We start from the raw sequence: 21,843 nt of genomic DNA on the forward strand, positions 1-21,843 counted from the left end.
TTCTTTCTTTCTTTCTTTCTTTCTTTCTTTCTTTCTTTCTTTCTTTCTTTCTTTCTTTCTTTCTTTCTTTCTTTTTTTTTCTTCCTCTTATCTCTGGATTCCCTTGATAATAGACTGACCCACTTTTTTCTATTTAACATACTTTTAATAGTTTCATCATGTATTGTAATAATTCTCAGTGTCAAGTCAATCAGTGTTGTTTTTCATCAATGTAAAATTCTTTTTTACTTTTCTATAATTATACTTCTACCTTCTTGTCTACAACTCCTCAGACTATTTAAATGTCACCTGCGTGATCCACTTCATAATTTATACCTGCTTAACAGTGTAAAGCAAGATCACAGAACAACAGAATCACAGAAATGTAGGGGTTGGAAGGAACCTCTGGAGATCATTGAGTTTTACTCCCTGCTAAAGGCAATGCATACTTTACCAATTTGAATTTCCTGATGTATTTTGTATTTGTAATTTAATTCTGAAAAGACTGCCCACTGCATACAAACACGGTCACTGAAAGGAGATGCTTCTGAACTTGGTTTTCCAGGTATGACTGTGCTACCTACTGTCATGTTTCAAAATAATGTATGGGAAGTCTGGCAAGGGACTAAGTGATCTGCAAGAGGCTAGTAGTTTTTCACATCCTTTACTGTTACTTCTAAAGTGAATGTAGCAGAAATTAAAGATAAATGCAATCAAACAGGTCAAGACCATAGAGACTGAACATTCAGGATAGAGTACTTGGATTCTCTGCTGGCAGTTTCATTACTGTTTATTTATCAGATGTAGTCCTGGCAGCAGAACTGAAGAATCTTTCTTGGCCATTTGATTATTAGCATAATGAAACTTCCTCTAGCATGTGCTCTGACTGCACCCAACAGCAAACCTCTAATGTCTTTCTGCTTGATAAGGGAGTGTGTATCATGCTGTGTCAGTGCATCAACGTGCTTGCATCCCTTCTCTGACTCATCATGAAACTGAACCTAAGATTCAGACTTGGAAGACAGCTATGATGTCCACAGAAGGTTACTGCAGTCATGAAACTTATCTTCTTGCATTTTAACAACAAGTACTATGTATTTAATTTAAAATGATAACTCTTTCAAGAAGTAATTCAGTGATATGCATTGCGAATGACTGGGTCAGCTTCTGGTGCCTTGCAGTTCGGCATTTCCCCTGTGGGATGTAGGACTTGTCCCTGTCATCACTGCTTGCCTTTGGCATGCTCTAGGCATCTACATGCTGAATGTGCAGCCTTTAATTGGCTTCTTGCTGGTGCCTAATTCTCTCCCAAGCCAGTGTAACTGGCATAAATGCTTGGAAAGGTTTCTAGACTCTATCCCAGCAGCTGAAAGTGCTGATAGTGATACATGATACCTTTAATGATCTCATTAATTGCTCCATTCTTCCATAGGTTCATATTCCAGTACGGGTAGTAAAAAGCATGCTAGAAAAAAGAATAAAACGATTCCCAGTGTGCTACTTCATCATACCCATAGCAAGGATTAATAATCCTCTGAGTTCTGAGTTTTCAAATTAATTTACAATATTTGTTTATATTTTCACTTAAACCAAATACTTAAAAATTAGCTAAAAAAGCTATGATCTCCAGTTATGTTTTTTGTTTTGTTTTGTTTTGGTTTGGTTTGGTTTGGTTTTGTTTTCCACTCTGATCCCTGCTGATTCCTGTAATGATTGTAGTGGGTGAGTGAAGGATGTCTTAACTAAACAAGCAACCTCATTCCACTGACTGTGTCTGTGGCCAGCATCTGGCACTCTGGTACTGACTGTGAGGCTTTTCATAATCCCATAAGATTTTTGAAGATTAAGAGCTGTTTTGACACATTCTCCTGCAGCTGGATCCACTCTTGCTGACACTTGCAAAATGGACAAAAGTACCCACAGTTTTCATATATGCTGTGTTCATTGCAATTACTAGAGTCATGCTGCATGGCTCTTGCTGATATGTAGATCTCAGCCTTCACAACTCAGAACCACTGGCCTACGCACAATTATTAAAAAAAATCCCCAATAAAGATTACCAAAATTCATTGTAGCTTATAGGTACATGGGTGTGAATAGGTGCTTATGTGTGTAAATACATCCCCTCCTGGCCCTGCAGTGATGCTGTGGAGCGGGAAATCCAATTATACCTAACTTAGCATGCGTAACTAAAAATGTTATTATTGGTCATAAAATTATCCAGCCCTTTTAAAAATCAAATCTATGAACTATGAGTATATTCCTCAGGCTGACTTCATGCTGTGTGTGAAAGCATTCCCTTTAATTTGCTCTAACACTGTCTGTATTATACAGGCCTCATTTCCATGTGAGAGGAGGTCGAGGGAAAGTGGCTGATTTTCACTGTGAAGTGCCTGTGAATTTGAGCTTGGTCAAACTTCTGCCACTCCTTTGTTGGAGCAGCTTTCACGTACATTATATGGTATTTCCCAAGTCAAAGCACAACAACTATATCTGCTTTCCAAATGTGTCCTAAAATGAAATGTCATCGCTTTGATGAACAACTTCAGTAGCAAAACAGCGTGTGTTTGACCAAATGGCAATGCACCACTGATACACAAAAAATGAGAGTAATAAAATAAAATGACACTGAACAGCAAAATTCCACTCTATTAGCAAAGAAAAAAAAAAAAAAATCCCATTAGGACCAACAGCAAACCATATTATCTTTTAAAAATCTTGAACATCTACAGATTTATCATCTTGACAAATGAAGTAGATGAAAGTTAACAAAGATTATCACTATTTACTGTGCAGTGAATTCATCTTACAAAACTTAAGTTCCATAATGCAAACTCCATCACAACCCCATCAAGGTCAGGCTGTGCACTGGTTTCGATGGTATGTGGAATCTGTGCAGAGCTCTTGGGCATCTTTATGGAGCACATCCAGAAAAGGACAACAGAGCTGTGAAGGTTCTGGAGCACAAGCTTCATGGGGAGTGCCTGAGAGAACTGGGGTTGTTCAGTTGGAGAAGAGGAGGTTCGGGGCAGATCTTATCACAATCTAAAACACTCTGAAAGCAGGTTGCAGTCAGGTGGGGATTGGCCTCTTTTCCCAGGATGAGAGGTTAAGGTGCACAAGGAGAGTTGGACCCTAGGAAAAAAATCTTCCCAGAAAGAGTGGTGAGGCATTGGCACAGCTGCCCAGGGAGAATGTGGAATCACTGACTCTGGAGATGTTTAAGGACAGATGTAACACTGAGGAGCATGGTCTAGAGCAGACAAAGACACATGCTAATGGCTGGACTTGGGGATGTTAATGGTCTTTCCAACATTAATGATTCTATGATTTGATGATATCTGTGACTGAAGCAGCAGTTTGTGGCTTGTAAAATCTGTTCTTTTGCCCCAGATTTCAGCACAAAGGCAATATGAGTCGTGACATTACTTCAGCTTTTCCAGAAATATATCCTGAACATTAACTTTCATAAACATATTTCAGGGTGTAAGTCCTTGTGGATGCCTTCACAAACTAGTTGATTGGTATTTGGGAGTAGAAATGATGCTACATTTGTGAGTTTCTCCAAGCTGCTAGTAAACCAGGAAATCTTAATGGTGCAGTAAAAAACATATTAATCAAAAGTTCGAGGCAGATTTTTATACTCTGGTAGCAGAGGTTACAAGTAACACAAACACAAGCAAAATACCAGTGAGATTTTTAAGTTTGCAGACTGATTGCCTTCTAACTGCTCACCTTTCCAAACTGAGGATAGTAAGATGTATCTCAGCAATCACAGGTGACAGTCACAGTTCACAGCCCTTTGAATTTCACTCACCATTCTGAAAAAAAAAATGTCAGCTTTCCTGTGCACTCATACATACATTTGAAATTACTGTTTGGGATACAAATGCATCAGACTTGACCAACTTGGGCACTTAAAGATAATTTTCTTCCCTCTCTGGTTCACACCTCATCTAGTGCAAGCTCTGCAAATTGCCCAAACACTGCAAATTGCTCTTCCAAAAGACAAGTACTTCAGCTGTTACAAAGAGCTGTTACTGTTTTGTTTTAGTTTTCTTTTGTTGTTTTTTTTCCTTAGTCAGCCATGAACATGAAACGTCATACAAATAATCTGCTTGTTCTGTAAGCTCATGGTTTTTATTACCTTGGCAACTAAATGATCTGTTGAAAGTGCTTTTTGCTGCCAATTTTAGGGGGTTTCCATATCACAGAAAATGTCATGGAAGAGCAGACAAATAAGTAACTGACCCCTTCCCTTATGTTTGCATCAGTTTTAGCAAATGGGAGAATAAACGTACTGTGACAATGAGATCCCTGGTTGTCCAGAACTAATGATAGTTAATAGATGAACTGGATTAAAAACAGATTTTTTTAGCTTTGTGACAATCACTAATATAATTCCAGTGGGGAACAGAATTTGATTTTCAGTACACATAGGGAATGTTTTTAATCTGCCGAGGAAATCCAAACAAATCACTTGAAAAAAACACTTATTTCACATAAATCCTTGTATCTTCATGAACAAATAAACAACAAAATGCTGCCAGTAAGCACTGCTATAAATTAAAAAATCAAACCATTTCCAATGAAAGATACTGTAGACCCCCCCATAACCTTTCTTTATTTTTCTTCCTCCCCCCACCCCCAAATTGTGGCATTTGAGAAAGAGACATTTGAAGAGAGAGGAAAAAACAGAAAAGCAAGGCAGTTATGCATCTAACACCGTTACCCTCTCCATGGCAGGGGGGTTGAAGAGCTTGATGATCTTTAAGGTCACTTTCAACCTAAGCCATTTTATGTTTCTATAACTCTACATTTCTGAGCTATCACTGGTGTATCCTGCTGACAGATGAGAAGTTTCCCACTCCAGCACAAAGAGGAAATGGAGTCTATATCCCTGCTCAGAAAAAGTCTCCTGTCAATCAAGAAATAACTTCCAGAAAACTCAAACAGCAAATGACTTGTTGCACAACCTTTAAAACACTGGAAGCAGCAGGATGAACAGAAAATTGTAGCTGAAGTTTAATCTTTCTCTGGAAAACTATTTCTTCTTCTATAAGGGGAAATGATTTCAAACTAAAAGAGACTGGATATAAGGAGGAAGTTTTCTACGATGAGGGTAGTGAGGCACTGGCACAGATTGCATAGAGAAATGCTGGATGCCCCATCCCTGGAGACACTCATGGTCAGCTGGATGAGCTCTGAGCACCTGATGGATCTGTAGGTGTCCCTGTTCATTGCAAGGGATTTGGACCAGATGGCCTTTAAGTGTCGTGTTCTTTCCAACTCAAACAATTCTATGGTTCTATAAATCTTTGAACACAAGTACATAGAAATGGCACAGCAGCACTCCATAATAATCCTTGCAGTGTTTTATGCATAAAGAGCAACATGCTTACAGGTTTGTTGTGGGGTTTCTTTCAACCCTCCAAAGTCAGAGTGAAATTTAAAAATCAAGCCAGGCTATCTACTTGGTGTTATCATAAATAATAAAGGAATTACGGAGAAAATCTGCCCTAAGCTACATCTCACAAGCTTCACTGTGGGCTGAAGGATTACAGCTGATTCAGAGATGGACATAGTGGGTGAACACTCTGGACATATTTCTAAAGAGTGCTGCATTTTTCATCAGATTTGTTTAATCACCATCTAGTCTCCGGATAAATAAATAAATAAATAAATAAATGTTTTTTTCATGCTGTTGCTAGTGAACCACATTAGATTGTAATAAACAACTTGTTTAAAATTATTTTTAAGTAGTTTTCAGTTCTTGAATGTTTTTGTGATCTAAACAAAATAAAAGAAAAAGAAAACAACAACAACAAAAACATCTTGATTGAATTGACTGTAAGATACAAAACAGAAATGTAAAAGAGATTTTTTGATGTTAACGAGTACATTTATTGAATGTTTAAGATAAAAATGCATGATAGCTGTAATTCTTAACGTCCTACACTGTATCATTAAGTGCAATCAGTATTTTTCCCTTCTTTAACAGCTTGTCTAGAACTTCACCTAAGATTAACTTTACAGCATTCAAGGCTGTTTATGTGGAGGTGCAACTTAAGCCCGTGTACAAAATTGCACACATACGTGAGTGCAAGTTTATTCAAGTCACATTTGTTATCACCATACTCAGCAAAGGGGCTTTGTCCTTTTTGTGGGCTGACTCTGTGCTTTCTCACCTCTGCATCAACACTTATGATAAAATGTCAGCAGATTTGTCCAAGAGATGCATCTTTTCTCTGTTCTTTCTCTGAATATACAGAGAATGAGAAGTTCTCACCTGCAATTTAAACGGGCCTAAGATTTTTATCTCCTACAGGCACTGATCTGGAGATTTAACTGAAGTTAACCACTGCGCTCCACTGAACTTTTTTTTTTCTATTTGCTCCCTCTCCAGTCTGTTTGCTATTGTTATTTGTTTGTTTGTTTTTACCATTTCTTTTTTCATAGCTCCTGCATTTTCATGCCCTCATTTTTTAACTCCTCTGAGACCTTCTTCTGAGTTCACCTCCCACAGCCGCTGCTGGTTGGATGCAGTTTGGGGAGTTCACATCTCAGCTTTCTTATCCAGATGGTAGCTGTAACCTGGCACCCGGCAGGAATTGATTGGTCACTAGAATCCAAACATTAAATATTTAAAGTGGCACCACACCATTCATAAAGTGGGACATAAAGTGTTTGTTTACTCTCTGCTAATTATTTTAGTCAAAGCAGGCAGACTCAACTGTCTGCATTATTAATTAAACCTCTAAAAAAGATGCTAAAGACAGGAAATGCTCTTCTCTGCTGGTAATAGTGCTGAAGAATAAGCAGTAACTTTCATTAGCCATATGATAAGAAGAAAACCTTTTCCCCCAGAATGGGCCAAAGCAAAGCTAAACAAATTATGTTAGTTTCAGTGTGCAAAATTCTTGGGATAGAAGCTTATTAGCTATGAAAATTAAGATTCTAGCTCTGAAGCATGTTTAGTGCTACTGATTTAGGATGATAGAATGCTCTGAGTTTGAAGGGACCCTTAAAGGCCACCTAATACAATTCCCCAGAAATGAATAGGGACACCTACAGCTGTATCAGGTGCTCAGAGCCCCATCCAGTCTGACCTTGAGTGTCTCCTGGGATGGGGCATCCATCACCCCTCTGGGAAATCACCAGATGCTTCATCATCCTTACTGTAAGAAAATTCTTTCTTATATCCAGCCTAAATGTCTCTTTCAGTTTGAGATTCTAGTTCTGCTTGAGACTGCGAAAACTATCCATGGAGTCAAATGGCAAAGACTCACATCTCTAATGTACTACAAAACCAAATCAGTTGAAGGTCCACAACATTTTTTTTGTTTTGTTTTTTTGTTTTTTTTTGCAAATACTCCTCCAAGAGCAACACATACTCAGTACTTGGTTGTGCCATCAGCAATGCTGTACAGTTGTACAGTGAAAGAAATCAGAACAAAACTTCATGAGTGTTGAAAAGAATGGTGCCAAACAGACCAACTAACCAAATAAATAAGCAAAACAAAACAAAGGCAAACAACTCCCCCAACAATTATATGTTTCTGGTACAGAATTCAACATTTTCATTGCATAACCTGAAACAACGCAAGCTTTCTGCACTGGGATTTTCCACTTGAACCTGAAACTCTTGCTGAATTCCATCATAAGTTCCACATGTCAGTGAGTGCTGATTTGCAGTTTAGGAAAACTACTCAAAATTCTTCTTTTTTTATTAGACACAGGGGGATAGATCCAAAGGGAGAAGAAGCAAGGCAAAGAGGTGGGATAGATGCAAGTCTGCATGTCTCTGAATTGTAGCTTTAGAGTTCTGTAGAATATAAAGCTTACCACTCTGCTGTGTGTCTCCACAGGACTCTGGAGCCTAATTATAAGGCCATATGAAAAAGTTCTGCTTGTCAGCAGCGCCAGCAGGGGAAAAAATCCACATTTTTGCACATTCACAGAAGAATAAAATATTTAGGCAGACAATCATCATCGCTGCAGATGGACACTTATAGGACAAAAAAATGGGTAATTTCTGTGCAGTTATGCTGCTGGTTGCTAGCATAGCCAGAATCCATTTAGTAGCAGAATTAAAGTTCAGCCTAGAATTTCTCAGTTGCTGTCACTGGTGAAAATATAATTCATAGGGTGGATAGGGTTGAGGGCCTCAGGTAAATTCAAGGTCAGAGGGAATCATCATAAAATGAGCAGGAAGACTTCAGAATTAGCAGCACTGTACTCGCTTCTGCCAGTAGGGAATTTGGTTCAGGATGGTTTTAAGTCCTTCTGGGTAAGGTTTAGCTACAAAAGCCGGATCACATTCACAATGAGGTAGTATGTGAGAACATGCCATCTCCACAGAAATGAGGAAAGAGAACTCAAAGCAGCACTGGAGATGTGCACTGACAGGGAAGGAAAAAAGTCTTTGGCATTTTTCAAATGGGATTGAACTTCTCGCTTTCTGTGTATAAGGACACAGTCTTCACATACAAGCTCTAACTGAGAAAAAATAAACCTATGAAAGGTATATTTTATACCCAAAACATATTACAAGGTTCACTGTGGTATTTTTAGGAGCGGTAGGTACAGCTCTGATTCCCAGTAATGTTCAGGTGATACCTTCTACCCAGCGTACCCAAAGAACTTGATAACCTCGATCTGTTCTCTGCGTACTCTGTGCAACTCTCCTTATCCCCAACACTGTCTATTTGCAGGTATGTGTATGTGACAGATGAGGAACAATTTATGTGGATTTTCCCCTTCTCCCCACTCACTACTGAGTACAGAAAGGGGGACATATAACTACAAGGTCCCCATTGTTGCTGAACTACACAGCCTGTGTTTACAGACTCTGAGTGGAAAACCTAGCTCTCAAACTGCAGTGACCTGTGCTTTCAGCTTCGGATAAGTGTTTTTCTCTCAGGCTTGTTAAATGTAGTGCAAATTTTATGTGAAAGTGCTTTTTTTCTTATTTCTTTTTTCTTTCTTTTCCCTCTGCATCACCTAATTTGACAGTCCTTGGAGTTCTGGAGAGTCTCTTTAATGTACCTCAAGACACAAGGACTCTGACTTCATGGTATTAACAAAATACATTTATTTGTTGCTTTCATACATGGCAATGAGAGTGATGAAAGGTTGTGCTTTCAGTACTTCCCTGATCTTCTTTGTCTGACACTGCAATCAAGTTCAAGTTACAGAAAAGGCAAATCAAGCATAAAAATTAAGTAAACGCCCCCCCAACATGGGGGAAAATCTCAGGTGCTGAAGAAATTAAAAGAAAATGACAACAAAATAGATTGCACTGGGTGTGGAAATAAATGAAGTTGTAAAATCCAATCATATATTTTTTAGAAATAACTAATAAATTGAAAAGAGTAATTAATTTAAAGCAATAAGAATCTAATGTGGCAGGACCTTCTGTCCACACTCTGACAAAGTTTCTATTGACTGAACTACCAGAATATTTCCTTAAAAAAAAAAAGTGAAGTGTCTTCAAATCTGTTGTATGGTCTAAAGAGCTACGACAGCTCTATGTGCAGTGTGCTTGATTCTGGAAGCTGAACTTGTGCGATTTTCTTCTTTTCAGAATTAGTGGATGGATTTTTTTTCTTATGCACTTCAAAAGACAAAATTAGGCTCAGTGAAAGGTAACCGTTTTTATTTTGTTTTGCTTTGTTTCTCATCAGAATACTCTAATAAAAACATGGGTAATAACTAAAAGCCCAGCATCGCTGCCTCACATCTAACTGTTTACACTGTTTCTTCTACTGAGAAAATATTCTAGATCTTATTATACCACCTACAGGTAGTTTTTAGAGAAATGCTTGGGATCCACTAAGCTGCTTAGTTGCACTACTGTGAGTTGCAAAAAGCAAGTATGCCCATCACTTCTTTTCTCCTAACCCACATCTGTTAAACTAGTCCCCCCACAAAAATAGAATTATGTCATTCCTAAAATCTTAGATGACACATGAAACAAGCACAGCTGTGGAAACAAACAATATTTTCAATATCTATTACATGTTAAACTGAACACATCTTGCATAAAACATAGTCTGCTCATATATTAAATATAAATATTAAATATAAACACATTTGATATTTTACATTTTTTGGAAGCTTTGAAAGAAATCTGCAAATTTATTTGTATTCATTTATTAATGAAGTTACACTGTTTCTAAAAGACTACTTTGCAAAGATTTTCATAGAAGAAACTTGGAAGTATTTTTTAAGTATATTTAATGAAAACTTGCAGAGATAACAGAAATTTTGGACAGCTAACTTCTGGAGGGAAATGATCTTTCAAAGGGTATAACCTTCAATATCCCTGTGTGCTGAATCCCAACTTGCTTAACGTTTCCTGCTAATTTTCCAGAAAAGCATTCCAGTTTTTGCAGGGCTTGATTAATCAGTCTAACTGTCTTGCTTCTGCTTTTCACAAAATATGCTACAGCATAATCCAGGTTCAACTAAATGATTCTACCTCGATGCTGTATATCATGTTGTTGATTAATATGCACCTTGTGCAAACACCCACCTCCTACCTGATGTCTTCAAGAATGTCTCAATTTGTTGCTGATGACATTCAAATTTCCTTCAGAGATGTCTTGAGAAGTCACAAACAGAGGATTATGCCCATCAGAGAATGACTCAGGCACAAAGTGATTGATAAGGCAAATAAATACTTGGATGTTAGCAATCAGTCAGTTGTGATACGCAAGAGGGGAAACAAGGCTGTAGATGTTTAAGCTATATATCATGTTTTCTAAATTATCTCTTCGTGTGCCTACGATCCTCTTAATAAATTATCCTGCCTCATTATCTGATCTGTTCTGAGTTTTCAATTATGACTCGTCTCAGAACCATGTAACAGTCACTTTCTCAGCATGAAGATGCTTCAGCGTCGAACACCTATCTTTCGAAGTCCAGAGAGAGGAATTACTACAGAACAGTTTGAGCTGAGAATCTGTGCACAGAAGCATCAAAGAGATGTTAGGACATCAGAGAAGTTAAGGCTTTATTCCCAGATTCCCTGAGCTGAGCTTTATGTAAGGAATAAAGCATGACACTGCATAAGTTACAGTGGAGTAGAACATCATGAACGTCTAGTAAAGCATGAGACTGAAAAATCAACCAAATGTTTCACCTAAGACGTGTATTTGTGAACAATAAGTAAATAATTAAAAGCCACCGCACAGGAATAAGTAGAATATTTGGCTTCTCTAAATCATTATTTTTTTTTGATTGACCAAAACAAATGCAACATTTTAATAAGGAGACCTTACCTTCAAACTGAATCTAAAAAGTCCATACATTTGTTTTCAATAAGGCTCGTTTCACATGAGATTTTGGATAGCTGAAGAATTAATAGATTTAGAGAAGAAGTCTAAAAAGCATGCACTTTAAGCATAAGTCCAGGTGTGGACTGTCAGTACAACAAACCCAGAAAAATTTGCTGGAGATTTTGTAGCAGGTGTATGTGATTGTAGTGTAGATTGCAGATCACGTGTTTTCTTGTTTGTTTGTTTTTTGTTTGTTTGTTTTATCACTCTTGTTTAATTTCTGTTGTTGCTTTGTTTTATTCTGATGTGGGAGATGATCTTCAAGAAATCAGTAAAAGACCATGGGTGAATGGCTGTGTGACATAGATGTCTTCCCTTAGATGCCAGCTTTTCAAAGGTCATAAAGAGGAAAAGGCAAAGAGCTCCTGAGCTGAGCCATACATTCTTTCATTCAGGGGCCATTTTGTAAAATGGCAATGCAATATTGCCATTTAGAATGCAATATTGATCTATGATTATAGCATCTGTTTGCTTTGATGAGGATAATAACGATAAGTTTTATAATGGAGTCAAAGAACATTGCCAATAAAAAACAATTTTTCTATTGCAAGCAGAATTGTAATATAAAGACTTTTTAGAATGGACTTCTGATGTGAATTAGACAGTTGGGTCATCTGCATTTTAAACTGACATCTGCATTTTTGGAAATTAATATGCATTTTGTAAATACAAGAACCTCCAGGTTCTGCCTACAATTTATATATGCAGTCAGTGAACTGTACATCAAGGTAATTTAAATAGTAGGTAGAGAACTATTTTTGAACTTCCCTCAGCTTTCAAACTATATATTTGCAGCCCTAGAGACAAACCTTGATAGTTTGGATAAAAATGGGGCTGTATAATGTTCCAAGCAGTGAATACTTGTGCATAAGAAATTAGTAAGCATAGAAACAAACAAAAAATAGATTTAAATTCTGCTCAGTTGTAGGGTTTCTTTTTGTTCTGAAGTTCCAGTGATTTTTTGGAAAGCAACCACATTTTTTGCATGCATGAAGTTCCTATTCAGGAATGGGATGGCTTATGAAATTTTCATTGTTTTCTCTTCCAACTATTGCAGAAACTGTCCCTCTGCCCCCACCCAAAGCCACCACAAGACTAAATGACAAAAAGTAAAGGTGAAAGGATAATCCTGATTATATCACAATAATGGGAATATAGCAAATCTGATTAATTCTGTCAGCCCATCGGCACTGAATTAGACAAAAGCTTTCCAAGATGTTCAGAATAATTTTTTTGAACAACTGAAATACTTCATGATTGGAAGATGTTCTCTCTGACAGCCATCTCGGAAGAAGCAGCAAAATACATACTTCCATTTTGTTGACTTATTTTCAAGTGATTTTGTTCTTTAAGTTTCTGGTAAACGTTGAAAGCTTAATTTGAGGGAAAATTACTGTAACACACATTTTCTGAATATATTCAATTATGGCTAAGCAAGAATTATAACTTCTTACATAGTATTTGAATATCTTCTCAAAATTATATTATGAGGAAGTTTTGCCATTAGACCAGATACTTCTGACACTTTGAACATAAAGTTCATTCTTATTTCATTCACTCAGCCTATCTTGGTTGGATGCACTGGTGTAGTAAGTTGCTAGTAATCAGGATCGTTACATCCACAGAGTAATTCTTGTCCCTCAAGTACTTAATGGAGACTCTAAAACCAAAAGAAATAAAATGAGGTTCGTGAATTCTTGTAAATTGTTGTAATTTGGCAAGGGAAGATAATTGCAAGGCTGAGCCGATACTCTGTCTACATCAATTACAAAGCTGTACATTTAGTCTCCACCAAAATGATTTGTAGGCAAGGAGTCCTGTCAGCTATACAGTAAATCTTAAACTTCTGGCTATTAAGTATATAACATTTCTCACTCATAAGGGGACTGAAGCCCATCTTTCATATGTTAAATGGAAAATTCTCACACTTTACCCATCTCAGCAATTGCAGCAAAATATCTTCAATATCTGTCTGCTTTTAGTTCTAGCAGCAGAAGGTTCTCCAAAGATACCACCACAGTTTAACACCATTTACAGTAAAGCCTTCAAGAGTATCCTGAAAAAGGAAAGTCCCAGAAGACATTTTTGATGGATGGAAAGAGCTTGATGCATTTTCTATTTCCAGATATGGGAACTGAAAAAATAACCATTTTTTTTCCAGAGACTGACATGTAAGCTTAGTCCTAAAGAACATGTGAAGATGTGAACTGTGGTGCTGGTAATGACTACATGAAAGCATAAGTAACCCTGTCATTTTGATACAATCTCATGGCTCTGTAAGCTCTGGAGTCAGTCTGAATAGATGACTGAAAAGCATCAACTGTAACGTGGATGGTAATACTAATGCTTTATTATATTCACAGCATACAGAATCTAACATCATATTCACTTGTTTTACATCCACTTACATCCACCTAAAACTTGATTTATAGCTTTTACAAAGTACAGCAGAAAATCACTCTGAATTTCCCTTTAGAGACCAGAGTATAAGCAAAGATCCCATTTTTGTATGATTCACGCACATAAGCCAAGAAATTCATTAAAAAAATCTAACAGATTACATTTCCTTCTACTAACAAAAAAAAAAACGTTATTGCCATTTCTATTTTTGCTTGCAAAGACACAGCCGCTACTCCAATATACACTATATGTGGGTGTTTAAGTGCATACAGAGATATACATACATACACACATTAAGAGGCTTTGAAATCTTATTTATCTTACAAAGTTTTAACAAATTCACAATTATTCTTTTTTAAGGCACTGGCCTCTAATGGAGCGTTATTGATCAAGATTGTCAAAAGATAAAACTCAGCAGGAACTCCATCACTTCCAGGCAGAGCATTTTCCCCTTGCAAAGTGCTAAGAAGTTGATAATGAGGGGTGTAACAGACTGAGAAAAAAAGCATCTGAAAAGCTACATCCAGAAGGAGGACGAAAACTTTATGAAACAGCTGCCAATATTACACTAACGAGCAAAAGCCTATTTGATGCTGATTCTCAGGGTTTAAAACTGCAGTACAGACTGTAGCAGATTACAGTTCAGTGCTTTAGAGTATAAGAAATTGTTCAAATGATGGAGGTGGTCTATACGCTGTGAGAAAGTGCAAAGCACAAACTGATGGTGGGAGCACATGAAGGGAGGAGATCAAGAGGGGCGAATGGTGTGGTCAGTTCAGAGGAACCGAAATATCTGTGTTGCAGGTTTCATGCAGAAATACTAAACTGTTCAGACAACAAACAAGCAAACAAACCCACAACAATTTTTGCAATGTCACTGAATCAATCACTGCAGTTGGCTCAATGCCAGCCCTTTGGTATGTACACTCTTAACATATGGTTTCCTATGATGCATTTAGTAAAGACTTGCATTTATTACTTAAAATAAACATCCCTATAATCAACGTAGTCAGAAAACTTTCTGTGTGCTGAATCTTTTCAGTAGAGCAGATTTTTCTATGCCAGTAGCAAATCAGATTTATTCCTATTGAACATGTCAGCTTTACAACAAGCAAGAAAGAAAAATGAATCTCGGACTGTCACTTAACTATCACACTTTTAACCTCCTCCTTTCACCCAGAGCTCCTTACCTTTACTGACACCCTCTGGTCCCTATCTTTAAGTCAGGCTGAAATTCACTCCAGCACTCCTTCGAAAAATTTACTTTCTAAATCAATATTTTGTGGAGCACAGAACTAGACATTTTCTGAAACCCCCATAAATCATATCACAATTCCCCAGTAGCTTACCATGTCAGCAACTTACTCAGGAGACTCCAGCAAATTTGCCAGTCATGACCTTCCTGTACTGAACCAGCACTAGCAGACCTGTAAGTTTTGCATTTCTTTAAGTTGTCCTTTAGTATTTCCTAACAGTGGAGATTTAATCATCTTCTTTAGCTTAGCTGCCAGGTTATTTTACCTCAAGAACTGCTTTCAGAGCTGTTTCCTTCCAAGTGTTCAGTCATAATTTAGACAGTTGTAATTTTTTTTAATGTATTTTCTATTTTCATTCTTGTTATATTCTCATTATAAAATGAAACATTTTAGCCTAGATTTAAAAATAAGACCTTCAGCGTCAGATCTAGCAATAAACCCACAAATCTGGAGGTCTCAGTTTCTAGACCATCTGCAGCCACCATCACACTTCTGTGTCACACACACTGCTAGTTCTTACTTTTTGCATTGGCTTTTCCTCTGTAAGTATACAAGAGAGAAAAACTACATGTTGAATAGCACACTTCTTAAACTATTTAGCTGTTATCACCTTCCGGAATGCCTCACACTTCATTCTCTTTATTTATATATATATATATATATATATATATATACTTGCTGTCATATATATATATATGCTTAACCACATCTCTTAATCACTCACACAGCTAGAGGTATATTGCCACAGAGGGCCACTGCACATGAAATATTCTTTAATTACCAGAGTTCATGTCTCAGTTTTCTATCTCCCTTTTAGTATACCTCACACTAGAAAATGCTTCTTCCTAACGCAGGACAGATACTGAAAGGTGTTTACTTTGTACTCGAAACTGCTGATAAATGCAGTGCTAATTAAAGGCAGTTTATGAAAAGGATATATTTGCAAATTCTGATAGATATTTTGATAGCGCTTTAAAGTAATGGCCCAATTATTCCTAATTCTTTTGGTATTCGCTGTAATAATATTAATCATGACAAACTGATTTCGAGTAATCCTGATTGCCATAAAGTACTTCTGAAGGAGTTTGACTATAACTCAAAAATAATTCATTCCACTTTTATTAAATGGAAAATGTCATCCAGGTTTTAATTATCAGGAATTCCTTACAGCTTTTGGCTAACAGTCACCATGTCATTTGTCCGTAGTTTCAAACTTCAGGGTCTGATCCAAAGCTGACAAGAGACTATGGAAATGCTGCATATCCTGTAGAAAGATTGTGACCTCAGGACCTCCATTAAAAACATAATTGAAAATGTATCAGCCAAAAAACATACTAACTTTTAAATAGTAATGGTAATAAAAGGAAACAAACTTTACTAAAATGTTACATTTCTGATAGGCTGCAAGACATTGAAAACTTTACTCCTGGGCAGTCACTTTACACTATCCTGTATTTCTTATGCTTTATGAAGTTTCTGTGCTCAACAGGAATGACACTAAACATCTAAGTACCGATAGAGTAATGGATATTGATAAAAAATATTAGAAACCGTTTCATACTGTATGATATAGAAGTAACACTCAGTTCATAGCTAGCTCATAGACATACCAGATAGTCCTACTCACTTCACCAGAACAGAGAAATCAGTGCATCTTTATGTAATTCCATCTCCTCTGCCCGTCAGCATAGGAGAGCAGTGCTGGCACTGCACTTCTCTAATTCAGGAGATAATTGTTTATCCCAAAGCCAAGTACCATTCCAAACTTCAGAAAACAACTTTCAGTGCATCACTATAAACTCGACACAGCACATTATTTTGTTTTACCCTCAAGCATTTACTGGTAGTTCTCTTAAACATAAAAAATTAGCACATTAAAATAGGCATCCTTTCTCCAGAGTATGTATTTGTTCTCAGAGCCCCACATCTCCCTTCACAACTCACTGCAGTAGTTTGCTAGCTACTTAGATGACAGAAACACGTAACAGATCACAGCAATTTCTACCTCAACTTTTCTGCTCAATTATGACAGCAATTTCAAGGCACGAATCTAAACAAAAAACAAACCACATCAACCTGCAGTAGGAGCCCAGAAGCGAGATCTCTCACCATCGCTGGCTTCACTGCTCCCGGAGATGCCGCGATGAATATTACAACAAATTATCTTCCCACACTCCGAAGTGTAAACAGGGAAATCAGTGCCAGTTGGGGAACGGCGACGACACTTACCGCGGCGGTGCGCCGTCTCTCTCCCTGACTCTCAGTCTGTCTTTCCCATCCTCCCGACAGCCTCAAATAGAGCAGTCCCTTATACTGTTCAGCCTGTGGGGAGCAGAGGATTGCAGAGTTGGTTGGTTTTGTTGTTTCTGCTTTTTTTTTTTTTTTTTTTTTTTTTTAAACCATCCAGATGTAGCACTCCCGACCCAACCGCCTCTTCTCTCTGCGCTCACTGCTGCACAGACCCAGGTGAAGACATCCGCGCCTCGGGCTCCCGCGAGCACCTCCCGGCCCCGCCGTGCCCCCTCCCCGCCGGGGTGGGGGGGCCCGAGGCACCTCCCCCGGCTGAGCCCGGGGGGCGGGGGGCTCTGCCCGCCCCCGGCGGTGCTCGCACGCGCGTGTGTGTGTCTCTGTGTGTCTCTGTGTGTTTCTGTGTGTGTGTGTGCAGCAGCTCACGCCGCGCCCCTACCCCTAAGCTCATGCGGATACCCACCGCATCACAGTAAAGGGGCGACTTGGCGAGTGCTCTTCCCTGTCTGCTTCCCTTCCCAAGCCACCCGATTTCCCCAGTAACCATTTTATCCCTCATCACCGCCTTGAAGATAGAATTTTTATTTCCTTTTCTTATATTTTTTCTTTTTCTTTTTTTTTTTTTTTCCGCCTAAACGCGTTTTATTCTCCTCCAGCAGTTATCTCTCTCCTTCCACCAGCACCCTGCTCCGGTTGCTTTCACCGCACACCGCACAGTCCTTCTCTTCATACCGCGGCAGCTGCGACTGGAACAACCCCGGAGCAGACAGAACCCTCTGCATTCCCCTCCCCATTTCTCTCCATTCATCCGCTTCCCATTGCACACCGTTGCGACCCAGCGCCCCCGCTCCGCGCTGCTGCGCTCCTCCTACACTGCGCGGAAACTGCGCGAACCGCGGAGCCGCGCCCCGCTGCTGCGCAGAGCCCCGGACCGACTGTGCTTCTGCGAGTTCTCCCCCGCGTTCCTCGGCCGCTTCGGTGCACATCTGTGCATGCATTGCGCGCTCCCCTCCCGCGCCTCTCTCTGATGGCTGCCCTCAGAATCTGGGCTGATTTTAATTCGATTCTTTCTTTTATTTTTATTTATTTATGTATTTTTCCTTCTGTGGCAACGGCAACTTTCTACTTTAACATTTAACGCTCCTCTGCCCTTCTATACTTTTTTTATTTTTCCCCTTGCCTTTTTTTTTTTCCCCCTTCCATCTTACACAAGTAATTAGGTTCTTTTTTCTTTTAACTTCTGCATTACCTGAGTAACTGTTTTCTAGTTCCCATTCCCCGAGATTTTTCCCTGCTTCAGTGTCTCCAGCTCAGTGATTAATACATTCTAAACTCATGTGATGTGCAGATATATATGTATGTATGTTTTTCTCCACTGATTTCTCTGTTTATCACGAATGTTTTATTTTTAAGAAATCAATATTTGTTTTAGATGAATAGGAAAGAAGAATTGTTCGGTTTTGGTTTTTTTCGGGGTTCTTACTCATTTCCAGCCTTATATCTTGGCAACACCCACGTGTTTTTTTCCCGATGTCTTGTTCTTGTCTTTCATATTGACACCTCTAGAAAGATAACTTATCAGCAGAGTGATGAAGTTTTATATCCTTTTGTGGTCTTGTGTGCTATACTGGAAATCTGACAGAGGCTTTACAAATCCAAGTCATGTTGAATGAGTTCTGTCCACTAATAATATCACTGAGAACGAGCTCAGTACACTGTCCCATACAAACCCAGAAGAAAATTGTCCCCCACATCTCTGCATGGCTCTCTCTGCATACTGCTGCTGAGAAAGTAATGTTGCAAGTTGACATGTCAAAGCTTCTCTTCATCGACTCAATTTTCAGAACATTATCATCCGGTCATTATTTCCAGTGTTACTAGGCTACAAGACAGCATTTAATCAGAAGCCAGGAATAGTCGCTGCATTAATTCTGATAGTATGAATAACTTATGAAGCTCCATTTCTCAATATTTCCAAAGTGAACATTAAAGCCAGAAGCATTTTTGTTAATAAATGTATTTTATTTTACATACAGTAGTCATTTATGACAACAGTCAAGAATTACATGCAAAGAGGTGAATTTCATTAGTTCTTACTGGGTTTTTTTTGTTGGTTTTTTTTTCAGGTACTGATGAAATTTACATGTATAAATATATAAATGTATAAATATATATATATATCTTAAGTCACAAAGAAATTTTATGGCCTTTACCTTGTAAAATGTACAGACAAGGGTTGTTTTTAACTGCCATAAGGAACACTTACTATCTTTGTTGGGCTACATCCTTTTTGCTTTTAACTCACTTCTATCTTCCGCTCTTGTCAAGAAACATATTTGTTTTGAATGGTAACATTTTACATTTACTTCCTTCTTTTTAATAACCCATCAGCAATATTTCTACAAGGACATGTTTTTACATCTTCCTTTAATATAATGATGAATGGATAATATATTTGTAAGTGCCACTATTCTTTGGAAGTGAAGGAGCACACAGCTTCTAAGATAACCTGTTAAAATTTCAGTTGATTGTGTGCATCCTTTGCAAGGTCAGTTCCGTTCTCACTCCATCACATAAGATCATGAGTTGTACTTTGGCATATATGTTCAATGTTTCATGCACTGACAGCAAGTAACTTTCACCCCTTTCTCTCAGTATTATTATTATTATAGACTTTAAGTCAATTTAGTGGCAGTTCACTTATCTGATCCAGTTGTCTATCTATCTCCATATGAATGCCTTAATCTCTCTATCTCAGTGTCCCCAGTGGGCAAACAGATGCAGCACATCTGTGAGGCCTGAGTTGTTTCTGCATTCTTCTCTGCTTTGTTTTATACATCCTTCCTTTTCATTGAGTCTTTCTTCTTCTGTTAAGCTGAGTATAATCTATTCTTTCTCTTTGCCACATGGATAACTGTCTCAGTAATACCATTATTATTCGTGTATTTCACTGTTCTTCCTTAAACAAATGCAGAACATAAGGAAAAGATAGGGAGTAGATTTGGAAGAAAATAATTGGTTGCACAAGTTTTGCCTTCATGTCTGTGTCTGCAGCAGCAATGGATGTGCAGTTTTAGAATGGCATATCAGCTATTCTCTCTCTTCCCCTTCCCATTTATAACAAGAAGTTGTATGTTGTTGTTGTTGTTGTTTTGTTTTGTTTTGTTTTGTTTTCCCAGGTAATTTAGAACAGTATTATTATTATTATTATTATTATTATTATTATTATTATTATTATTATTATTATTATTATTTCTTGTTGTTGTTGTTGTTCAAGCATTTATTGTCACTGCTCTAGTACATAACTCTGTAGTTTTACTACCAATTGCTATATTGTTAATGGAATTATAGAATGGTTTTAGATCTCAGAGTGGCCCAAATCCCAACCCCATGCCATGGACTGGTTGCCACCAGCTCAGGCTGCCCAGGGCCCATCCAAATTGGCCTTGAGCACCTCCAGGGATGGGGCACCACAGCTCTCTGGGCAGCTGTGCAAGGGCCTTGATGCCCTCTGAGTAAAGATTTTTTCCTGACATCTAATCTAAATCTTCCCTCTTAATCTCCTTTTTATAAAGTCACTTAAAATATTGGAAGGACTTTGCCCTCTAGAACATCTGGGTAGGCCCACTCAACTCCTCATGACTACGTAATTAGAGTTATAAGAAAATTTTTAGTGGGATAAGCAGAATTGTGTGTAGATTTGCCTTCGGCAAACAGTGAAAGATTCAGAGCCAACCGTGGAGGCCTTTTGCAATAGAAGATAATTAACAAACTGGAGGCATTAGCAGTAGAAGATGTTGTTGCAGAAAACTAACATATAAAGTAACAAAAATCTCCAACCTTCAGGGACAGAAGCCTCCTGAATTTTCAGATGTGCAGACAGATGACAGCTGGTCCAACATAAAGACTGGGAGAAAATTAACATATCTGAAAAATTTTGGAAGCAGTAGTAAGAAGTATATACAATATCACAGCTTTATATTATATCAGAATATTTTTTTTTATTTTTTTTTTTAAATCTTGAAACAGAAACATTTAAATTGAATATATGGTTTCATTGATCCATGACTCAAGTAAGAGAGCGTGATAGAGCTGTTCTGCAGCTGGTTGTGCAACTTAAAGGACATTTTGTTCCTTGTTGGAGAACCTTGTTGTTAGTTTCCACTACTACCTAGACTAAGAGTAAATAAGTTGAGTACTACCTAATTATATATATATATATATACATTTGCAGATATTGTTGATATGTTGCTACCAAAACTGTGGATATCAAATAATAGACTAGCAATGCGGTGAGACTCATTTTTAACAGTTGGAATTCACATGTCCCTTCAGAAGCCACAGCCAGTAGGAGACCCATTTGAAACCTTTGAATATTTTTCTTATCCAAATCCCATTTGTATGCTACTTTGCCGTTGAATGTAACGGGTTTTTGAGGAGCTATCCACAAAACGCCAGAAAAACAGGTTCTTAAAAAACAGTCTCCTGGCTGCTGACACAGAAGTGATCATCGGAGAGAGTTCCTCTTATTTTTCCCAGTTGTTTGTTCAAGTGCAAAATAACTTTGCAGCTTTAAAGGTAGAATAAAACTCAGAAGATATTTGGAGAATCATATTCTC

At 38.0% G+C, this 21,843-nt stretch overlaps 1 protein-coding gene across 6 annotated transcripts in view; it reads right to left on the reverse strand.

The window, feature by feature from the left end:
* The window catches only part of CNTN5 (contactin 5), a 544,426-nt gene extending 526,920 nt beyond the window's left edge, over nucleotides 1-17,506 (reverse strand). The window contains exons 1-2 of one of the 6 annotated variants that reach the window (XM_032442190.1): nucleotides 17,440-17,506; nucleotides 17,207-17,299 (exon numbers count right to left, since the gene is read on the reverse strand). The gene's annotated coding sequence lies outside the window, so the exon portion shown is untranslated. The other 5 variants (XR_004305984.1, XM_032442192.1, XM_015852279.2 and 2 more) reach the window with 5 other exon arrangements.
* Nucleotides 17,507-21,843: the final 4,337 nt, after the last annotated feature.

This window comes from Coturnix japonica, chromosome 1 (genome assembly GCF_001577835.2).
Source record: "Coturnix japonica isolate 7356 chromosome 1, Coturnix japonica 2.1, whole genome shotgun sequence".
NCBI classification, from domain to species: domain Eukaryota; kingdom Metazoa; phylum Chordata; class Aves; order Galliformes; family Phasianidae; genus Coturnix; species Coturnix japonica.